Source organism: Rattus norvegicus, chromosome X (assembly GCF_021556685.1).
Source record: "Rattus norvegicus strain SHRSP/BbbUtx chromosome X, alternate assembly SHRSP_T2T, whole genome shotgun sequence".
NCBI lineage: Eukaryota > Metazoa > Chordata > Mammalia > Rodentia > Muridae > Rattus > Rattus norvegicus.
In genome coordinates, this window is record NC_141554.1 from 65,238,695 (window position 1) to 65,259,846 (window position 21,152).

General features: G+C 38.5%; 1 protein-coding gene across 3 annotated transcripts in view; it reads right to left on the bottom strand.

Annotated features, from left to right (window-relative positions):
- Window positions 1–21,152, bottom strand: part of Mageb18 (MAGE family member B18) — a 756,240-nt gene that overhangs the window by 443,267 nt on the left and 291,821 nt on the right. For 2 of the 3 annotated variants that reach the window (NM_001434087.1, XM_087599980.1), the window contains one exon: window positions 10,463–10,554. The gene's annotated coding sequence lies outside the window, so the exon portion shown is untranslated. Of the gene's footprint in view, window positions 1–10,462; window positions 10,556–21,152 lie in introns of those variants that run through there. The other variant, XM_087599982.1, reaches the window with a different exon arrangement.

Consider the following 21,152-nt stretch of genomic DNA (forward strand, 5'->3'; position numbering starts at 1 on the left):
TAAATTTATTGACCTATATTGAGATGCACAGCAGGTTGATTGTATTGACTGAATTCAAATGAGTTCATTGGAACACGTTGGTCAATAAATGTTGATCCAAATTATAAAGATCAGCAGGGTCAAGTGTAATGAAGCTTGTGATAAGCTATACCCTATGTCTTTTGTTAAGGAGCATTGCCACTAAGAATAAAAATAAAGCTCTAATAGCATATTACTGTTGATATTCACTTGCAAATAAAGCCATTAAATGAATACATAGATGTAATCAAGGATATGCTGATATAGCAGTTAGCAATAATAGTATTAATTGTTTCACAATGTTTGGAACTACAAAAATAATAAAACTGTGTTGGGTAGGTCCTGTGGACAGCAACATCAAATCTGATTGGTGGGCACTACCAATATTGAAGTTAATTCACTCCCAATTTGGAAAAAGAAAAAGGCCTCTTAATTTATAGAGATAAATAATTGGCTATTTAAATTTCACAACGAATGAGACAGTGAACAAGTAAAAAATGAATTCCAATGATGGAAAATAATTATTATCACCATTGTTTGGCTTATTTAATACAATTGTAGGAGGTAAGGTTATTATCCCCATTTTATACATAGTAAAATGAAGGCCTTACAAGGTAATGCCAACTTGTTAGTTAATAGTGGATATGGGATTCAAAACTATACAAATCTGGGTTCAAAATATAGATACTCAAGAAGTACACCATACTCAGAGTTCCAAGAAAGAATTAGAGTCCTCGGGACTTGGAATGTATTTATAGTAAAGAGATAGGACTCTTTACTAAGAGATATTCTAAGAGAGAAGAAATATGATGTATTTGAGTGATGACAAGTTGACCCTTGTGGCAAGAAACTAGGCAGTATGGGCAGGAATGAGATGAGAAGTTGCAGACATATGTGCTGAGGGACTTGGGCCAGTCCCTGTATGCTCTTTGGTTGGGGGCTTAGTCTCTGGGAGTTCCTAGGCTAGTCTGGCCTCAGTCTTCTGTAGAGACTTGATGCTCCATGGAAGGGGAATGCTCAGGAGCAGGAGGAGTTCCCTCTCAGAGGTGAAGGAGAGGGGCACAGGGTGAAGAACTCTAGGAGCAGGGGCAACTTTGGGGATGCAAATAAACAAAATAATCAAAAGTTAAAGTCGGAGCAGACAGCAGACATATGAACCTAGTTTTTATTCTTCTTTATTCTTTTTATTCTTGTTTTCAATTTTGTTTGAAATCATCTGGGATTTGATTTCCTGCTTTTAAACATTTTTCTCTCAGCCTACACGGAATTGTTTCATAACAATTAAGGAGGAAATATTTTAGCTCACCTGAATCTCATTCCTCCTTCCCTGGGGAAAAAAATTTTGCCCAAACACTTCACACTTCCATAATATCTGCTAACAAAATTTGAAGTGCTTTTCACAGAATAGTCCTGATTTTTCTTAGGATCTTTTGGTAGAGAAATCATGAATTTATGAATTCTAGGATGTGGCCTGTGGTACAACACAACAGGAAAGCTGAGGGATTGCTAGAAATGGAGAGACTTTATAATAAAAATAGTGCCTTTTGTTTAATTGATGAGCATTGTCACTTACTGTTTTTGAATAAAGGCTCTGATAGATATACACAATGTTCAGTCTTCAAAATTGCAATTTAATTTGTTAAGTCAACATGCAGTGATTAATTTTTCAATTTGCCATCAAATGTCACCAAAATAGAAACTAAACAGACCCCATTAAGTACAGCAAAACCAAACAAGTAATTTATAAGCATAAGACAGAAACGTTTATGCATGTTTAAATTCAAAATCTTCTTCTAAATAACTTCCATTAAAGAAAAGATCAGACAGAAATAACTATTTCATTAGCTACAAAGACTAGCAAGCTAAAAGCAATATGACAATGTGGAAGAAAACCAGAGTCAACTGAAGAGAAAAATGCAAATATTAGTATAGACAAAGATGAAGGACAAGTGGCCCAACTACATGATGTTCAACAAGAATTAAAAATCATACAAACATAGAACTGAGGAGATGCTCAGTGAGTAAAGCGAAAGCATGAAAACCTGAGTTAGAATCCCCAGACCCACATAAAAAGTCAAATGTCCCCTCAAAATCTGTAAATCAAGAGTAGGAGACTAAGAAAAGCAAATTCCTGACACTTTTCTGGCCATTCAGTTTAGCCGAAATAGTGAGCTATCCATTCAGTAAAGAAACCATGCCTCAGGATACAGTAGCTGATCTGAGGCTCTGGCAAATATACAGCAGAGGACAGACTGGTATGGTCTCAGTGAGAGAAGGGGTACCTAACCCTCAAGAGACTTGAGGCCTGGTGGGGTGGGGTTTGAGTGGGAGTGTGGGGGTGTGGGAACATCCTCTTGGAGGTGGAGGAGCAAGAATTGGATGAAGGAAAGAATGGAAGGGGGATAACGACTGGACTGTAAAAAAAAGATTAAACATAATAAAAAATCATAATTAAAAAAAGAAAAAGAAACCCTGTCTCAAAAACTAAGGTGAAGAGTGATTGAGGAAAACATTCCAACATTGATCTCTACATTTTACAAGTGTACACTCCTGAATATATATGTGCACACACATAAAAGTACATATAACACACACACACACACACACACACACACACAAACACACACACATAATGCAGAGAAAATATCCAATGAAAGAAGAAAGCAGGTGGCAATAGATAGCTATGAAAAAGCCAGTAAGACAACAATCATGGAAGAAGCAATCAAGTAGATCAATTTTGCATAAAACTTGTAGCAGTCCAAACTTTTAATCCCGGCACACAGCAGTTAGAGGCCAGAAAATTGCAAGTTGAAGGCCAGCCTAGGCCACCTAGCAAATTCAAAGCTAGCCTGCTTCAAAACAAAGAAACAAAAATGAAGAAAAATAAAAATAAAAACAAAAGAAAGTGAAAAGGAAAACAATGGGCATTTCAAAGTCTTTTTAAAAACTGCTTCATTTTCATAGAATCTTATAGATGTGTGTTTTTCCAACATTATAAGGGCAAGTAATTCCACCATATATCATCTCTATACAATCAGAAAAATGGAGGTAAAACATCTCAATTTATTTCATGAACCAGTCCCACATTGCTTCCCAGGCTTTGCAAAAGTACTACAAATAAAATCATACACTCTCACATGCAATGCAGTATACCCCAATAAATCAATATCAGTTTATTCAGCAAAAAGCCCTCAAGTAGTTACCAAAATCAAGTCTGAATTAGCCTCAAGTCAATGGAGCAAGCATTGACTTTATAAGAAAAATCTTCCAAAACAATTCTAGGCATTCAAGAATTGTGAAACATTATTGTCCAGAAGAAACTATCCATATTTGCACACAAATACCAAGCCAATGTTAAATATAAGTTCCTATTTCTGATAGAAAAAAGAAACAAGAACAAGAAAAACAACAAAAACTTTCAATATATTAGGAATTTTTTTCAATATTACAATTATTTGCAGAATTATATATTGAGGCAACTATCTATAGATAGATAGATGTATACATGTATGTATGGAGAGAGAGAGAGAGAGAGAGAGAGAGAGAGAGAGAGAGAGAGAGAGAGAGAGAGGAGAGAGAGAGAGAGAGAAATGTAAACTTCAGACACTGGAGAGATGGTTTATTGGTGGAAATCATGTGTTGCTCTTTTAGAAGGCCCAGGTTCAATTTCCAATACCCGGAGTATGGTTAACAACTGTCTATAACTTCAGTTCCAGAGAATCTCATGCCTTCTTCTGGATTCTGCAGTCACCAATATACATACATACATACATACATACATACATACATACATACATAATTATGTATGTATATATGCAAATAAAATTCCATATGTATAAAATTGGAATAAATATTTTTCCATCTTTATTAACTTGAGTATTTCTTATTTACATTTCGATTGTTATTCCCCTTCCCAGTTTCCCAGCCAACATCCCCCAAACCCCTCCCCCTCCCCTTCTGTATGGGTATTCCCCTCCCCATCCTCCCCCCATTACCACCCTCCCCCCCAACAATCACGTTCACTGGGGATTCAGTCTTGGCAGGACCAAGGGCTTCCCCTTCCCCTTCCACTGGTGCTCTTACAAGGCTCTTCATTGCTACCTATGAGGTCGGAGCCCAGGGTCAGTCCATGTATAGTCTTTAGGTAGTGGCTTAGTTCTGGAAGCTCTGGTTGGTTGGCATTGTTGTTCATATGGGGTCTCAAGCCCCTTCAGGCTCTTTCAGTCCTTTCTAAGATTCCTTCAACACGGGTCCCTTTCTCAGTTCAGTGGTTTGCTGCTGGCATTCGCCTATGTATTTGCTGTATTCTGGCTGTGTCTCTCAGGAGAGAACTACATCCGGTTCCTGTCGGCCTGCACTTCTTTGCTTCATCCATCTTATCTAATTGGGTGGCTGTATATGTATGGGCCACATGTGTGGCAGGCTCTGAATGGGTCTTCCTTCTGCCTCTGTTCTAAACTTTGCCTCCCTATTCCCTCCCTAGGGTATTCTTGTTCCCCTTTTAAAGAAGGAGTGAAGCGTTCACATTTTGGTCATCCTTGAGTTTCATGTGTTCTGTGCATCTAGGGTAATTCAAGCATTTGGGCTAACAGTCACTTATCAATGAGTGCATACCATGTGTGTTTTTTCTGTGATTGGGTTACCTCACTCAGGATGTTATTTTCCAGTTCCATCCATTTGCCTATGAATTTCATAAAGTCATTGTTTTTTGCTAGCTGAGTAATATTCCATTGTGTAGATGTACCATATTTTCTGTATCCATTCCTCTCTTTTTTTTATGATTTCATATGGTTTTATATTTATATTTTTTTATTAACTTGAGTATTTCTTATATACATTTCAAGTGTTATTCCCTTTCCCGGTATCCGGGCAAACATCCCCCTCCACCCTCCCCTTCCTTATGGGTGTTCCCCTCCCAACCCTCCCCCCATTGCCGCCCTCCCCCCACCAGTCTAGTTCACTGGGGGTTCAGTCTTAGCAGGACCCAGGGCTTCCCCTTCCACTGGTGCTCTTACTAGGATATGCATTGCTACCTATGAGGTCAGAGTCCAGGGTCAGTCCATGTATAGTCTTTGGGTAGGGGCTTAGTCCCTGGAAGCTCTGGTTGCTTGGCATTGTTGTACATATGGAGTCTCGAGCCCCTTCAAGCTCTTCCAGTTCTTTCTCTGATTCCTTCAACGGGGGTCCTATTCTCAGTTCAGTGGTTTGCTGCTGGCATTCGCCTCTGTATTTGCTGTATTCTGGCTGTGTCTCTTAGGAGCGATCTACATCCGGCTCCTGTCAGTCTGCACTTCTTTGCTTCATCCATCTTGTCTAATTGGGTGGCTATATATGTATGGGCCACATGTGGGGCAGACTCTGAATGGGTGTTCCTTCAGTCTCTGTTTTAATCTTTGCCTCTCTCTTCCCTGCCAAGGGTATTCTTGTTCCCCTTTTAAAGAAGGAGTGAAGCATTCACATTTTGATCATCCGTCTTGAGTTTCATTTGCTCTAGGCATCTAGGGTAATTCAAGCATTTGGGCTAATAGCCACTTATCAATGAGTGCATACCATGTATGTCTTTCTGTGATTGGGTTAGCTCACTCAGGATGATGTTTTCCAGTTCCAACCATTTGCCTACGAATTTCATAAAGTCGTTGTTTTTGATAGCTGAGTAATATTCCATTGTGTAGATGTACCACATTTTCTGTATCCATTCCTCTCTTGAAGGGCATCTGGGTTCTTTCCAGCTTCTGGCTATTATAAATAAGGCTGCTATGAACATAGTGGAGCATGTGTCTTTTTTATATGTTGGGACATCTTTTGGGTATATGCCCAAGAGAGGTATAGCTGGGTCCTCAGGTAGTTCAATGTCCAATTTTCTGAGGAACCTCCAGACTGATTTCCAGAATGGTTGTACCAGTCTGCAATCCCACCAACAATGGAGGAGTGTTCCTCTTTTTCCACCTCCTCGCCAGCATCTGCTGTCACCTGAATTTTTGATCTTAGCCATTCTCACATACCAATGAGGTGAAATCTCAGGGTTGTTTTGATTTGCATTTCCCTTATGACTAAAGATGTTGAACATTTCTTTAGGTGTTTCTCAGCCATTCGGCATTCCTCAGCTGTGAATTCTTTGTTTAGCTCTGAACCCCATCTTTTAATAGGGTTATTTGTCTCCCTGCAGTCTAACTTCTTGAGTTCTTTGTATATTTTGGATATGAGCCCTCTATCAGTTGTAGGACTGGTAAAGATCTTTTCCCAATCTGTTGGTTGTCGTTTTGTCCTAACAACAGTGTCCAAATAAATATTAAACAAGGTCTTTCTAAATAGCCCTGAGTATTCTGGAATTCCCCACATAGACCAGGATAGGCTTGAACTCACATAGATTAACCTGTTTCTGGCTCCCAAGTGTTATGATTAAAGGCATGTATCACCATGTTAAGCTAAGTAAATCTTTTTAAAGAAAATTATTTTCTAACCTCTACATACTTGAAAAGGTATATACATGCATTCATGCACATGCATACACACATGAAATTTTATGAAATGGAATATAACATTGAGTCAGGTATTATTTTATTATATACACACAAAAAGTAATACTGTCCATGCAATCCAACAGTAAGCAGCTACTAAATATAATGGACAAAGGATCAACTTACAGTCAAAAAAGAATAAGTATTTTGTATGTATGTGTGTGTGTGGGCATATTTATGTATGTGTGTATGTAAAACAGTATATGTTTAATAGGTACAATATTCAATACACATAAATGTCTCTTTGTATCATAGTCAGTCTATTGATATAACCCATGTAGGATGGACTGTTTTAGCATCAAGTAATATGGGTTTGTACTTCCCCTGGAAAACACGCCATCATGATTTGAGACTATCATTAACCTAAAAGAGAAATTGTCATCACAGAAGTAGTCGCTAAATCTATGCAGAGAATAAGAAAATTGACATTCAACGTTTTGCTAACTAAGAAGAGAAAGGAAATGGTCCACAAAGTTGCCCATACTTCCTAAGTCATTGTTTCAGAAGATGCAACAGGCCTGAGACCAATCTTACAGTTAGCTGCTCCCTTCCACCACTGCATATCTTGGGGAAAGTTAGACCTTTACTAATGCAGTGCTAATGAGACCCACAGGGATGGTGGGAATGAAAATAACTTGTCTGTTTCCAAGGAGAAGTACAGTACAATCCACCATGATAGATATGGTCTAGTTTGCTGTCTGTTGTTATGATAATCTATATAACCAAAAGCAACTTGTGAAAGAAGGGGTTTAATACAGGTTTCACTTCGAGGTAACAGTCTATCATTGAGGAAAACCAGGGCAGGAGCTCACATCAGGAACCCAGAGGCAGGAAAAGAACAGGAGATCACAAAGGAATACTACTTCCTGGCTGGCTCCACTGGCTCATGCTCAGCCAGCATTTTTATACACCCCAGGACCATCTGCCTAGGGATAGTGCCATGCATTCTGGGCTTGGCCTTTCACCAAGAATTATCAAAAAAAGAGAAAAAGACAATCCCTCACAGACATGGTCATAGGCCAATCTAATCTGGGCAATCCCCCAATTAAGATTTCTTCAGATAACTGTTTACCGTGTCAAATTGACAGCTGAAGCTAATTAGGACACCTACCAATGTAAGTCCCATGATTGCTGACATCTAGTACCAACCACCACCTCTTGTCATTGCCAAGTCACTGCCCATCCCATCACCATCAAAACTATACAACATGTGTAATTGAAGGAGGAGTAAGTTAATCTTAATTCGATGCATTTCAATTTTAAATAACTACATATCAAGCATCCACTACACCTTTATTTCCTCTGACTAGAAAGATCTTAAAAGTGAAAAGGAAAAGCACTCCCAGAAAAAAATACAGTCACCATTTCGTTCACATAAAGAAGGCATCTGAAAATATATCTGCTGAAGCAAGTCTCAGTCGGTGCAGAGAGAATACATACATGTATTGGAAACTCAAAAGTGTTTCCAAGGAGTGCATTTTGGCTCAGATTTATGAAACTTCACATGGAGTTCCCCACAGGGAATAGCAGGGGAAAACACTTCACTGTCTGTTTTGACGAGATAGGAGAAAGGATGGGAGAGAGTGATCACTTTTATGATCTACCATTGTGTGCAATATGTGACTGTGCAATTCTGAACCATGGCATTTCAAATTTGCTAGTCCCTAGGTCACCCACATCCACAGATAGAGGAAAAAGGAGAAGTTAGCAGCAGCAGTCTCAAATCAATAGCTGGACACTCAGAGGTAATAGGAATAGAAAACATGTGTGCCGCAGGTGTCTGACAAACAGAACATCCTGCTGAAGATGATGACAAATCATTCTGACAAATTATAAGTCAGATATAAAAGTTTTCTTTCAGTCTACTTAATTTTCTTCGATTTCTGTTAGGATATTAAAGCCCTGCTATATTATAAAAAATATGGATTCCCTTAAAACCAGTCATCAGTCTAAATACTAAACCGTATAGTCCCTCTAATTGTTTTCCATATGAATTGATTGATTTTTGTTTCTTGACACAGGGCCTTGTGTAGCCCCAGCTGGCCTCGAGCTAGTTGTAGCTGAGGCTGGCCTTGATTTCCTGTTCCTACTGCCTCCCTCTCCAATGTGGTGGGATAACAGGTGTGTACTACTACTCTAAGCTGTAATAAAAAGAGTATGAGTGGCTTTGGGGTATCCTTAGTTCCAGTCACTCACAAATGTGTTTATCATAGATCTCTTCCAAAAAAAATGAAAACTCAAATTCTAATGTTAATGTCTAGTAGGTAAGAAGGTGAGTACTTCCTCTATATAAAGTGTTTTGGGATTAGGCTAGTGTGATTAAGTTAAATGTGAATAGTAATCCTGGCCCATATTCTACTTCTGTCGGTTATTTCTGCAGAAGGCAGGTGGTTTATTACAACTTGTAGAGGATTCCTGGAAAGCTAACTATTTCTCTGGGAATTTTAACTCAGAGATAAAAATTTTGGACAAAAATTTCCTATTTATTCAACATGTACTGCCAGGTAAATTGGAAGCTTCATAGCTGGCTGAACATGGAAGTCAAACAGCTGTTACACTTGTTTCTATCTCCAAGCTGGTTCAATTCCAGTTCAATCTGTCAAGGTCTAGAAACAATGAGGTTTTCCCAGACAACCAGATCCAGGCCAGATAGATACAAATTTACATCTGCTAGTGCTTACATTCCGTCAGCCATCTCCCAAAGATACACCTGATTTCGTTTCCAGCAACTACATAATTATGGTGATTCCAGAAGCCTTATTGACTGAAACTGCTAAACTGCTAATCCCAAGATGATTCACTAGGTCCCAAAGAGGTAAAAATGTGTGTGACTCACTTTCCGTTATACCCAATGTAGCAGAAAGACCAGTACAAATATTTAACGGCTCAATTTTAGTAAAATCCTGGGTTATCTTTGCCAGTCACATGACAGCTTTGTACATGCAGCAACAGCATGCTTTTACATCCTTTCCTATTAAGTGAAATGTTGAAACACTACTGGCTGGTTCTGAAATACTGCTTATGAACACATTCCCCCATGGACTTGGATCTTACAGGTTCTACATTTAGAGCAGACCATAATCTATACTCATATACCCTACCATCATGAAAAGAAAGTCCCTCTTTACCAGCATAATTTTGGGACAAGAAATGATGCTCACTAAAAAAAGCAATTTCTAATATCTTGGTCAACTGATCACTTCACAATAAGAAATGCAGCTTCTTTGCAGCCCCTTATGCAGTATTGTGTTTTGTTGTTTTGTTTTTATAGGAAAGGTGTTTGTTGAAATGCTGAGGTACTGGTTGTTAACATAGAAACTACCCGAGAAGACAATTGAAAATATCTGTTAAATGACTGAAACAACATACTGCCCTACTGCAGTAAAGACAGTTTTTCACATAGGCACACCACAAAACCTTGAGCTTTGAAGGAGCTCTGTCAGTTGTCAACAGCCAGGCCTAAAACCTAACACACACCCAGTTTTTGTTATCTGATTCTAAGTAGTAGCTTTAAGAATCATATATTTCATTTGTGCCAAGTATTTTAAAAATTCTTTTCATTGATATGACCTCAAATTTGTATATTGGAATGTCCTTGCATAGGATAAACAACCGAGGACTACTCTTGGTTCCCTGGTAGCTTAGAGACAATACAGAAGATAATATTGTAAAAATCTCTCTCATGGGGAAGTTCCTGTACTGCTATCACCCAGGTGAATACCACACTAGAGGCAAAGTTATAGGCCAGCAGACAGACCCAGCTTCCATGCTAGAAGACTCCACACAACCTGCATCTATCTCTACATGATCTCTACTTGATCATCAGTTGAAGGCAGATACCATGACTACACAGACCAATTGTCCCTCAGTTTGATTTCTTCTTATGCTTTTCTGCTTGTTCCCAGACCATGATAGGATCTACTTACAAGTTGTCTCAGTTGCTTCCTTCTGCTGGACCAGTCATTTCCACAGATGCTTTTACACTGCCACAGCAAAAGCAAACAGCAACAGCACAACACTTGGAGAAAAAATAAAGAGAGACCTGAGCGTCAACCAATTTCTTAAGCACAGAAAATGTCTTAGTTTTATAGTGATGCCATACAAATATTACAGATAGAGTGACTTAAACACCAAAATTCTACAGTCTCAGCATTTTGCAGACTAAATAAAATAGATTGCAGACATACAGTCACGTAGACATTTAATTTTAAAAAGTGCCCACAAGGCAGCATGGAGAGGTAGTACTGGTACCTTCATTGAAATGTCATACCTCTGTCCCTGTTTCCTTGGTGTGGGAAGGTGCTCTTAAGGGTGCCAGAAGAGAACTGTGGACATCAACCCAGTTACAGACCCTTTGACCCGCAATCTGCCTTGCATGCAATATGTACAGGGGCAATGGTGGCACAGAACTTGTGGGAGTAGTCAACCAATGTTCAATCTGACGTATGGCCCACTAGATGATGTGGAACCCATACACAACACTTCTTGGGAGACCAAGAACAAGAGACTAGATAGCCCAGCGACCTAGTATAAAACCCAATACTACTGGTCTTTTTTTAAAGCACTGATAAAATTAGCCCTTATAATATTCTGCTATATTCACAGATCAGTGCTTTATTTAGTCAATCAGCCATCATCAGAAAAGCTTCTTCCACAGCAGATGGGAACAAATACAGATACCCACAGCCAGACATTACACACACACACACACACACACACACACACACACACACACACACACGAGAGAGAGAGAGAGAGAGAGAGAGAGAGAGAGAGAGAGAGAGAGAGACCTTGAAACACACAGCACTAAATATGAGGTCTCCATCAGATCCCTGGCCTTAGGAGGAGGCAGGAAGGCTATAAAAGCCAGAGAGAACAACCAGAAGAACAAGGCAGCAACTAAGCAAGGTACATAGGAGCTCACAGAGATAGAAGCAGCAAACATAGACCCTACATGGGTCTGCAGGAGGTCCTCTACATATATGTTATAGCTTTCAACTTTGTGTTTTTATAGATTCCTGACTGTGAAAACAAGTGAGTCTTTGACTTTTGTGCCTGATCTTGGAACTCTTTTTCTCCCATGGGTTGCCATGTCCAACTTCAATATGATAGATTTTGCTTCATCCTATTTTATTTTGACATGTTTTATTGTTATCCTTTAGAAGTTTGTTCTTTTCTAATGAAAGATAGAAAGATAGTGGATCTGAAGATGTGGAGAAGTAGAAAGGAACTGAGAGGGTAGAGGTAGTGGAAGCTATAATCAGAATATATTGCATGATCAAAGAACCTATTTTTTTAAATTGTTTATGTATTTTATGTACATAAATGCTCTGTTTTCATGCACGTCAGAATTGGGAAACAGATCCCTTTTAGAGATGGTTGTGAGCCACCATGTGGTCGCTGGGATTTGAACTCAGGACCTCTGGAAGAGCAGTCAATGCTCTTAACCGCTGAGCCATCTCTCCAGCCCCTAACATTTCTTTTTCTTTTCCCCATCTTTATTAACTTGAGTATTTCTTATTTACATTTTGATTGTTATTCCCCTTCCTGGTTTCTGGGCCAACATCCTCCTAACCCCTGTCCCTCCCCTTCTCTATGGGTGTTCCCCTCCCCATCCTCCCCCCATTACCACCCTCCCCCCAACAATCACATTCACTGGGGGTTCAGTCTTGGCAAGACCAAGGGCTTCCCCTTCCACTGGTGCTCTTACTAGGATATTCATTGCTACCTATGAGGTCAGAGTCCAGGGTCAGTCCATGTATAGTCTTTAGGTAGTGGCTTAGTCCCTGGAAGCTCTGGTTGCTTGGCATTGTTGTTCATATGGGGTCTCGAGCCCCTTCAAGCTCTTTCAGTCCTTTCTCTGATTCCTTCAACGGGGGTCCTATTCTCAGTTCAGTGGTTTGCTGCTGGCATTCGCCTATGTATTTGCTGTGTTCTGGCTGTGACTCTCAGGAGAGATCTACATCCGAAAAAAACCTATTTTAAATAAAAGGGAGAAAGGGGGAAATTGCATGCTAGTATCCCTGATAGAAGAAAACCTCAACAAAATATGTACAAACAACAAAAAGAAGGTAGTCACTTCAAGAGAAGAATAAAGGCATTTTAAATAGGCTCTGTTTATAAAACATATTCATTTAACAACCAACAAACTGTTACCTTTCAATTTTTAAAGTTTAGGCAAGTTTAGTCCATATCCCATGAGCCACATGCTTCTGAGGATAGCCATGAATGCGACCAACAAATACAAAACCATAAACTTGCTAAAAACATTGAGACCTGTGGGTTTTTTTTTTTTTTGTAACTCAGTTGCATGGTTGTTGAGTATGAAGTTTAGAGACAAAAATGTCATGCCATGTTGCTGAAATGTTAGACACAAATGGTGAATAGAATTATTACATTTTATAAATAAATGTCAAAATACATAAGTAGTTTTCTAAGTAATTCTATAAAATCTTGTCTTCCAAAGCCATTATGAACACAGTTTCTTGGGTATAAGAGTTAGAAGCTGGGGGCTAGATGGCAGTCAATATACCTTTCCTTATTGATACACCCCTCCTATCCTCATAAAAATTATATTACTTGGACTTAAAGTTCTGGAAACCTTGTTTCCATTCTTAAATTAATGGCAACTATTTGAGATTTGGTTGTTCTTTTTTCTCCACATCTATTACCCAAACTTCTGCCCTCTTCGGAGTCAAATAGTCTTAGTTTGGATCCCTACTCTAACACAAAAATCTCAACTCTGGGTAAGTCCATTTTCTCTTTGAACCCAAATTGCTATCACTATTGATTGACACCTTCATGCCCACCATAAATGTTGGACTTAACTTGATAGCCTTGGCGTACAACGGGCAGTTAGAAATTATTGAACGCATAATTTATGTAGTCATGTAAGTCTAATTTGAACTCTCAATAGTTGTATGTGCGGTGAGTATATTTTTAACACAACCTGAGTTCACTTCACCATCTAAAAGTGTAGGTAATAACAGTGCTTCTAACAAAGTATGTGGAGAATAAGATGAAATGCTTAAATAAAGCATCATAGACAAGAAATATACTTGTGGCTCTGGAATATAAACACTAACTGGCTTTCAATGTCTATACATCTCTTTAATGAGTGGTTAGTATATTATATAACTATAGGAACTGTGCTTTTAAAATTTTTATCTTTGTTACATGCCTAGACCTTTGCTGTTCAAAGTTGGTCAGATTGCCAATAGCTCCAGTAATTGCTGGGAAATTTATCCCTCCTGTCTCCATCCCATACTTAGTGCTTCAGAGTCTATATTTTTAAGGATTTTGCAAAGGTTATTTCGAAGAAGAAATTGTGAGAGTTCATCTTTTGCACTGCTTAGCAACTGTCTGCTTCTTATCATGAAATATGTTCTCATGTGAAATAAATATTTTTTGCCCAGGAGTGATGATGAGACCACTATCTTTATCATCCATACAAGAATACTGTATACCAGAATCTAGATTTTGTCTATATCGCTGGTTACTAAGAAGCACAATGAAGTTGAGAGTACCAGTATTTTTTAAAGCATCCCCAAGGTCCTTGAAGAAACATACCAGGACTGGGGCTTCCAGCCACCTTCTCCAATTCTACACATGAATCTGGTTTTTAGTCTTCTTATGTCAGAGCGGAGTTCATGTTCTCAGCCATTCGGCCCCTATTTACTACTTACTTCTGCTTTCCAGATTATTTCAGGCTTTTGTTTATCTTGAATTCAAGATTTTGACAATTATACCTCCCAACTGGATAAAATTTTTGAACATAAATCAAGTTCATGCCTCCAAAATACTCCAAGTGTAATATTTTCATAAATTTTGAGAACAAGTCCATTGTTTCAGCTAAACAACACATACATAGTTCTAAAACTAATAAGATATTGAAGAAAAAGTTTATTTTTTATCCTGAAAATGCCTTTAATGTATTTTCCAGTATTATTAATGTTTGCATTATTAGTATAAGAATAAACACTGCCTGTGTTTCCCCAAAACAATCCTATATAATCCAAATAACTTAAGTATCTATTAAGACCAAACACACTTCCACTTATATAATGTATTTTTGACTACATATCTCATAATGATTTTCAGAGCATATGCATATGAAAATGTGGTTTGTTGAAAGGTTAGCTATAAAAATTTAATTCAAAAGAACTCGTATTCAAATGAACTTTCTAATAAAGATTTATTTTTATGTATACTTATCAGAGCACAAATTACATTATTTTCCATACTCTTTCCATTCCTGCCATGTGTAGTTATTGGATAAATGGCAAGACACTAGATGAGAGTATTTATATTTAGTTTAATAAAGTTGAATAAACACATAGAGCTAGTAATGTTTCTCTGGCAACAAAATTTCATTGTGAAAGGTCACCCAAAAGCCAATGACAAATTCAAGTACATTCTACCTCAATGGCGTGGAAATATAATGCTTGTGGAAGTGTTAAGATGATTGTATGCATTTCTTTATCTGTGTTTATGTATCTGCATTATAACACTGACCTTCTGTGTAGAGTTAGAGGAGAAAAAGATAGTGAAAAAAGTATTGCATGTTCTATATTCCAGTATAAAATAGCACATATTATCATGCCAATGTCACACTAACAGGTTTTAAAAAGGAAACGAGTGAATGACCAAAGTATATGTCTTTTTCTCACTTATACAGATGAATAAGGAGAACAGAGAGAAATAATGAGTTTGGAGGAAAAGTCTATTACCCTACCCTCTGTGATCACAGCATTAGGGAAGTGCGGTGATGAGGAGTTTGAGAGTGGGAGAGACTGCGAGTAGACAAGAGATGCTTCCATTTTCCGAGTGTTACTGCATCTGGGGAGTAAATATGCACACCTGTAAGCTCCGTGTGATCTCTTACTTGTTAAACTACACAATTTGGGGAAGCCGACTTTTGCAAAGTAAAGTGTTCAGAATCAATGTGTTAAAAAGAAAAGCAAATTTCAGCATTCTGAACCTTATTATGTGCTTAAAGAAGTCTTACTCAAGATGTTCATGAAGATTTTCTTTTAACACATTTATAGTGGTCTTGTAGGAAGAAGGTGTTTATTTTACTTTTCAGTCTGACACTTCATACTAGCAACTGACTCTAATCTTTGTAGGGAAGCACACTTCCTGTTTTGTTTGTTTATCTGGCTTTGTTTGAGAGACAAGCTTGCTCTGTATCCCAGGTTATGGTAGGAATCACTATGTAGCTCAGACTGGTCTCCAATTCAGTGATCCTCCTGCCTCAGACTTCCAAGTGCTAGAATTATGGATGTGAGCCACCTCACCTGACTGGAGGTTTTTCATTTTGTTTACTTTCTTTTGCTCCATCTCTGAACCCCATTATACCATCCTTATATATTTTACCTCTATCTCTACACACTGGGTTTGCACTTTGTTCCTGATCTTCTAAGTTCTCCAAACATTCAAAGTATTTTAATAACTAATACTTCCTATAATTCTTTCCCCATTCTACCTATGAATTAATTGTAAAATGGTTATAAACTCAAAATTCTATTGAAAACAAACCATTTAATTAACATTTCTACCAATTATATTTAACTCAAAAATATACTGAGATTATGCTGTACAACAAGCATTTGTTTTATAAAGCTCAATAACCTTCATGACCTTGAAATGGATTATGATTTATGCCTTTATCTAGTGAATTTAAAAGACAATTAATCCAGATAGAAAAAATGTGTGGAGTTCAAAACTTTCAAATAAGCAAATATAAACTACTAGCTATTCTTATGGTACTGTCACTAATACCTAAGAGAAACAATTTAAAGAGATGGACTCTTCTCAGTTTCAGGGACCTCCATTGATGATTGTTTGGTCCTGTTTGCTTGGCAAATCTAACCAGACAGCAGAGAAAAAAGAATGCCTCTGTTCAGAGCTTACGTTCTCCTTTATACCTTTTTACTCTATATTGTATCTAGCCCATGACATGGTGCTTTGTGTTAAGGCCTGCCCCCCTAGCACAGCTGTTGCCATTTGTATCCATGCCAGCCAGCTATTTCATATTGTTATTATAATATATCTGCCAGTCATTGACACAGAAAAATAACTTGTTTCAGAACAGGGTCATGCTGACCACATACCCTGATATGTTCTGTATGTTCTGAGGCTTGTTAATCTTAAGAAATTCCACACAACATTACATAGGACCCATCAAATTAAAGGTCCATATGAACTATTAGGCCTAAAATGGCTTGAGTCAGGGCCAATAACCAGGTAGAACTTCCAGCATCTACATATGAACTCATTGTTGGTTTTGCAGTTTTAGCCTTTATAAACTAACCCTGAGAAATGTCTAGTGCACAGCTCTCAGCTCTTAAACCTGACCTGTTCCCTGATCAATCTGTCTTGGGGTGTGCATTCAATAAACCATCTGTTTAATTGAGATAGGTGTTAATGTGGTTTGTGGGGTTACTCCTGGACCCCAACAACTACCACATAAACGACGGAACTTTCCCTCTAAGTTGATATTCCAGAAATATTTGAACAAATATACCAGGATTCTACACAGTTCTCTGTTTGGTTGGTATTTTTGGTTGGTTAGTTTTGTTATTTTTTACTGGGTATTTTATATGTTTACATTTCAAATATCATTCACTTTCCTGCTTCCCCTCTCTCCCATCCCCTTCCCCTGCTTCCATGAGGATGTTCCCCTTCCCACCCACCCACTCCCACCTCACTGCCTTGGCATTCCCCTACACTGGGGGAAATGAGCCTTCACAGGACCAAGGGCTTCTCCTCCCATTGATGCCAGATAATGTTATCCTCTATTACATATGCGGCTGGAGTCATGGGTCCCTCCATGTGTACTCTTTGGTTAGTGGTTTAGTTCCTGGGAGCTCTGGGTAGTCTGGTTAGTTGATACTGTTGTTCTTCCTATTTAGCTGCAATCCCCTTCAGCTCCTTCAGTCCTTTCTCTAACTCCTCCATTGGGGTCCCCATGCTCATTCCGATGGTTAACTGTTATTTTGTTCTTTTATTATTTTTAATACATGGTTTCTCTGCATAACCATTGTTGTCTTTGAACTCACTCTATCGGCCAAATTGTCCTTGAACTCAAAGATCTATCCACCTCTGCCTCCCAAGTGATGAGATTAAAGGTTTGTGTTACTACTGCCCAACTAAAAGAAGGATTTTTTTATATTTGTTTTTTGGTTTTTAGAGACAGGATTTCTCTCTATGACAGCCCTAACTGTCCTGGAACTTGCTTTGCAGACCAGGTTGGCCTGGAACTCACAAAACACCACCTGCCTCTGGTAGAATTAAAGATGTGTGCCATTATACCCAGCTCTAGGCAGTTAAACCAATTAAATGTAAACAATATGTAAGTAAAAAGTAAATTACAAACTTAAAGCAACTAATCAATGCATATTATGAAACTAAGAGTTAAATAATATTCCTGTACTACATGTCTTGTTCGATTCTGAGAAAGTAATAACTGTGTGTTATATTATCTTCCTTTATCAGATAGAACCTGGTAGTTATATAGTAAGGACCTGACAATTATAAATTGAGAAATCCAAAAGGATAATAATTTTCTTTTCCTTGAGGAGAGGTCTCATGTAGCTCAGCTGACCTCAAACAATGTAACAGAAAATGCCCTTGAACTTGCCTTCTTCTCCTGAATGCTGGTATTAAAGGTCTTTTCTGTTTTACCATACCTAGTTTACGCAGTGCTAGCAATCAAACCCAGGACTTCATGGTAGGCAGGCACTGAACCATCTAAACCATAAGCTCAGGAGACTGTCCCACTTGGGGATCCATCCTATATACAGCCACCAAACCCAGACACTGTTGAGGATGACAAGAAGTTCTTGGTGACAGGAGCTTGATATGGATGTCTCCTGAGAGGTTCTGCAAGAGCCTGACAAATACAGAGGTGGGTGCTCACAGCAAACCATTGGACTGATAAATGGGACCCAAGTGGAAGAGTTAGAGGAAGAGTGTCTGAGTTGGTAAAAATAACTGGTTTTCATGTTATTCAGTGTAGTTTAAGCATATCATAGAATCAATTTATAGAACTATGTATCTCCCTTTTCAATGTTTATATTATTGATTACCTTCACTTAGTATTCATTTTTAAAAATTTGAAACTAATAAGTTAGAAAAAAGGTGCTGGATGATAATGAGAAAAAATATGGTTTATGTCTAAAAGATGGAGAAATAAAATAGATCTTCCTTTCAAAAGAAAGTATATCTTATCCAATCCAGAGTGAGAATTGACTTAATGTAAGTAAATGTCACTTTTCTTTGCTCAGAGAAAGGGATGTGGTGAGAGCTGGACCCAAGCTTTATGAATATATGGCTTAAGCTGAGCCCAGAGTGTTTCTATCTTCTATCCTTAGGCCTTGGCCTGGAAGCTTCTAGCCTCCATATAATCTAACCTGCAAGCCCAGACTTTAAAATCTTCGACTTCCAGCCTCTGTCTGCTAACCTAGGCCTGGAATGTTTCAGCCTCTGAGACTTACTGCTAAATAAACTCACCCGTTCTAGCTCTCTCTGAACTTTGGCTGGGTGGTTCAACCCAGCTGTTATGGCTCAAACTCCTCTTCAAGCTGACTGATTCAAATTAGTTTCTTTTAGCAATCTAATTGCTCTGCTTGGAAAAACTGCCTCTGAACTACATGAACACAATGCACAGACTCCACTGATGGCACGAACTGCATGAACTCAACTGAACTCAACTGCATTCAACTGACTGCACAGAACTCAACCAAACTCAACAACAGCCAACTGACTGCACAGAACTCACCTAAAGTCAACTGTATTCAACTGAACTGCACAGAACTCATCTGAACTCAACTCTCCCTCTCTCCCCGCACTACTCCTAAGTATCCTCTTTTTCATGTCTATTCTCATTACTCATTCTGTCAAAACTTCCTCTGATTCCTCACATTATCTGTCCTCAATTAAATGCCATTGTTGGGGGCAAACGGTATACACTAAAGGCATGTCTGCCTTCCACCCAGACCACATAGACCTAGTCTTTGGATGTGATCACTTGCCAGAGTAGCCATGTTGCTGGATTAAAATTCCTCTACAACTGGATGCTTTTTATAGTATTTCTGATCTAAACTTATCATCGACAAGACTTGTAGTTTGTAATAAATGCTGTGAATGAATCACCAGCAGGATACTACTCTGACATCTTCAACTTCCAGTCAGATGTCAGAGTTCTAATACATATGACCCTAACATTTGAGCAGAAATCTCCTTTCAAAATAGAATAAAGGGAGAACAGGGTGACAGAAGAAAAACCCTCCCCTTCCTCCAGAATCTTCCCTTAGATTGATCCAGGAAAACTTCCATTTGGCATTTATCAGAGGCACTGAATTTTTAAAAATCTAACAATTTAAAACCTCCCAGTTTCAATTTCTTAGCTCTCTTTATTGCCAATGCCCACTGGTTTGAAAGGATTAAATCCAAAGTCCATCTCCTCTCAGCTTTGTCACTAGCTGTAGAAGGTAATATCACAAGCAGAGACACTATTTCTCACAAATGGTTCTCTAAATCAGTGATGGCCTACATCTGCCAGCAGACATGTTCTCTGTAAATAATGTTTTATCTGAACACAGGAGTATACTGTTTATGGGTGCTCTCAGACCACAATGACACAATGACAGAATTGAGTGATTGAGACAGAAACCATATGGACCACAAAGCTGGAAATATTTACCATCAGGCCCTTTACAGAAAATGTTTGTTGGCCTTGCTATAGATAATAACAATCCCGTGCTGCTTCTATGGCTTTCACTAGGTCCACCATGTGAAAGTAAGACTGGTACACCTTTGTGAGAGACGATGTAACAGTCAACGAGCACATGACATGCAGAAAGTATGTTTATCGTTGTATGTCGGAGAGATGAAGATTAAAATCACAATAACATCTGCTAGCACTGCCTGTAGTTTTAGTACTTTAGAGGCCAAAGCAAACGGAGAATGAGGTTGAGACCATCCTCTGATGGATAGTTTCCACTTACTGAGATCCTGTCTCACAAACAGAAATGCATCTCTATACCAGAGAACGAAATGACAACCAGCCACGGGGTAGGCATCTGTAATCACAGATTCAGGAGGCTGACAGGTAGGGGGGCTACAATTCCCAGGCCAGTCACAGCTACAAAACAACATCCTGTTGCAAAAAAAAATTAAAAAGTAAAAAAAAATACCAAATGTAGCTCACAGAGATTCTTAGGCTTCATATGGAGGCCTAGAAAGAAACAGGCCTTGAGTGGGGTTTAGAATCACACTAAAGAGAGAAAATAATTTCTCACATTTCCTCATACCATTTCCTCACATTTCCACGATTCTTCAAATTCTCCGAATTTTTCATAGTATTTTCTACATACTGCCAGACAATAGGTGTTCCCCAACTTTGGGTGGTTCAACAATGCTCAAAGTACCACATAAAGTGAAGAATAATTACCAAAGCTAATTTTGGCCTGGGTATTGTTAACAACAAATGGACCCTGGGAAACAAACAAAGGGGAAATGTACCATAGCCTTTGATCCTCCACTAAGCCAGTACATAAAGAGGACTGAAAGAGTATAATCAGTGCATTTTCAGAGTGTAAAATTATTATTCAG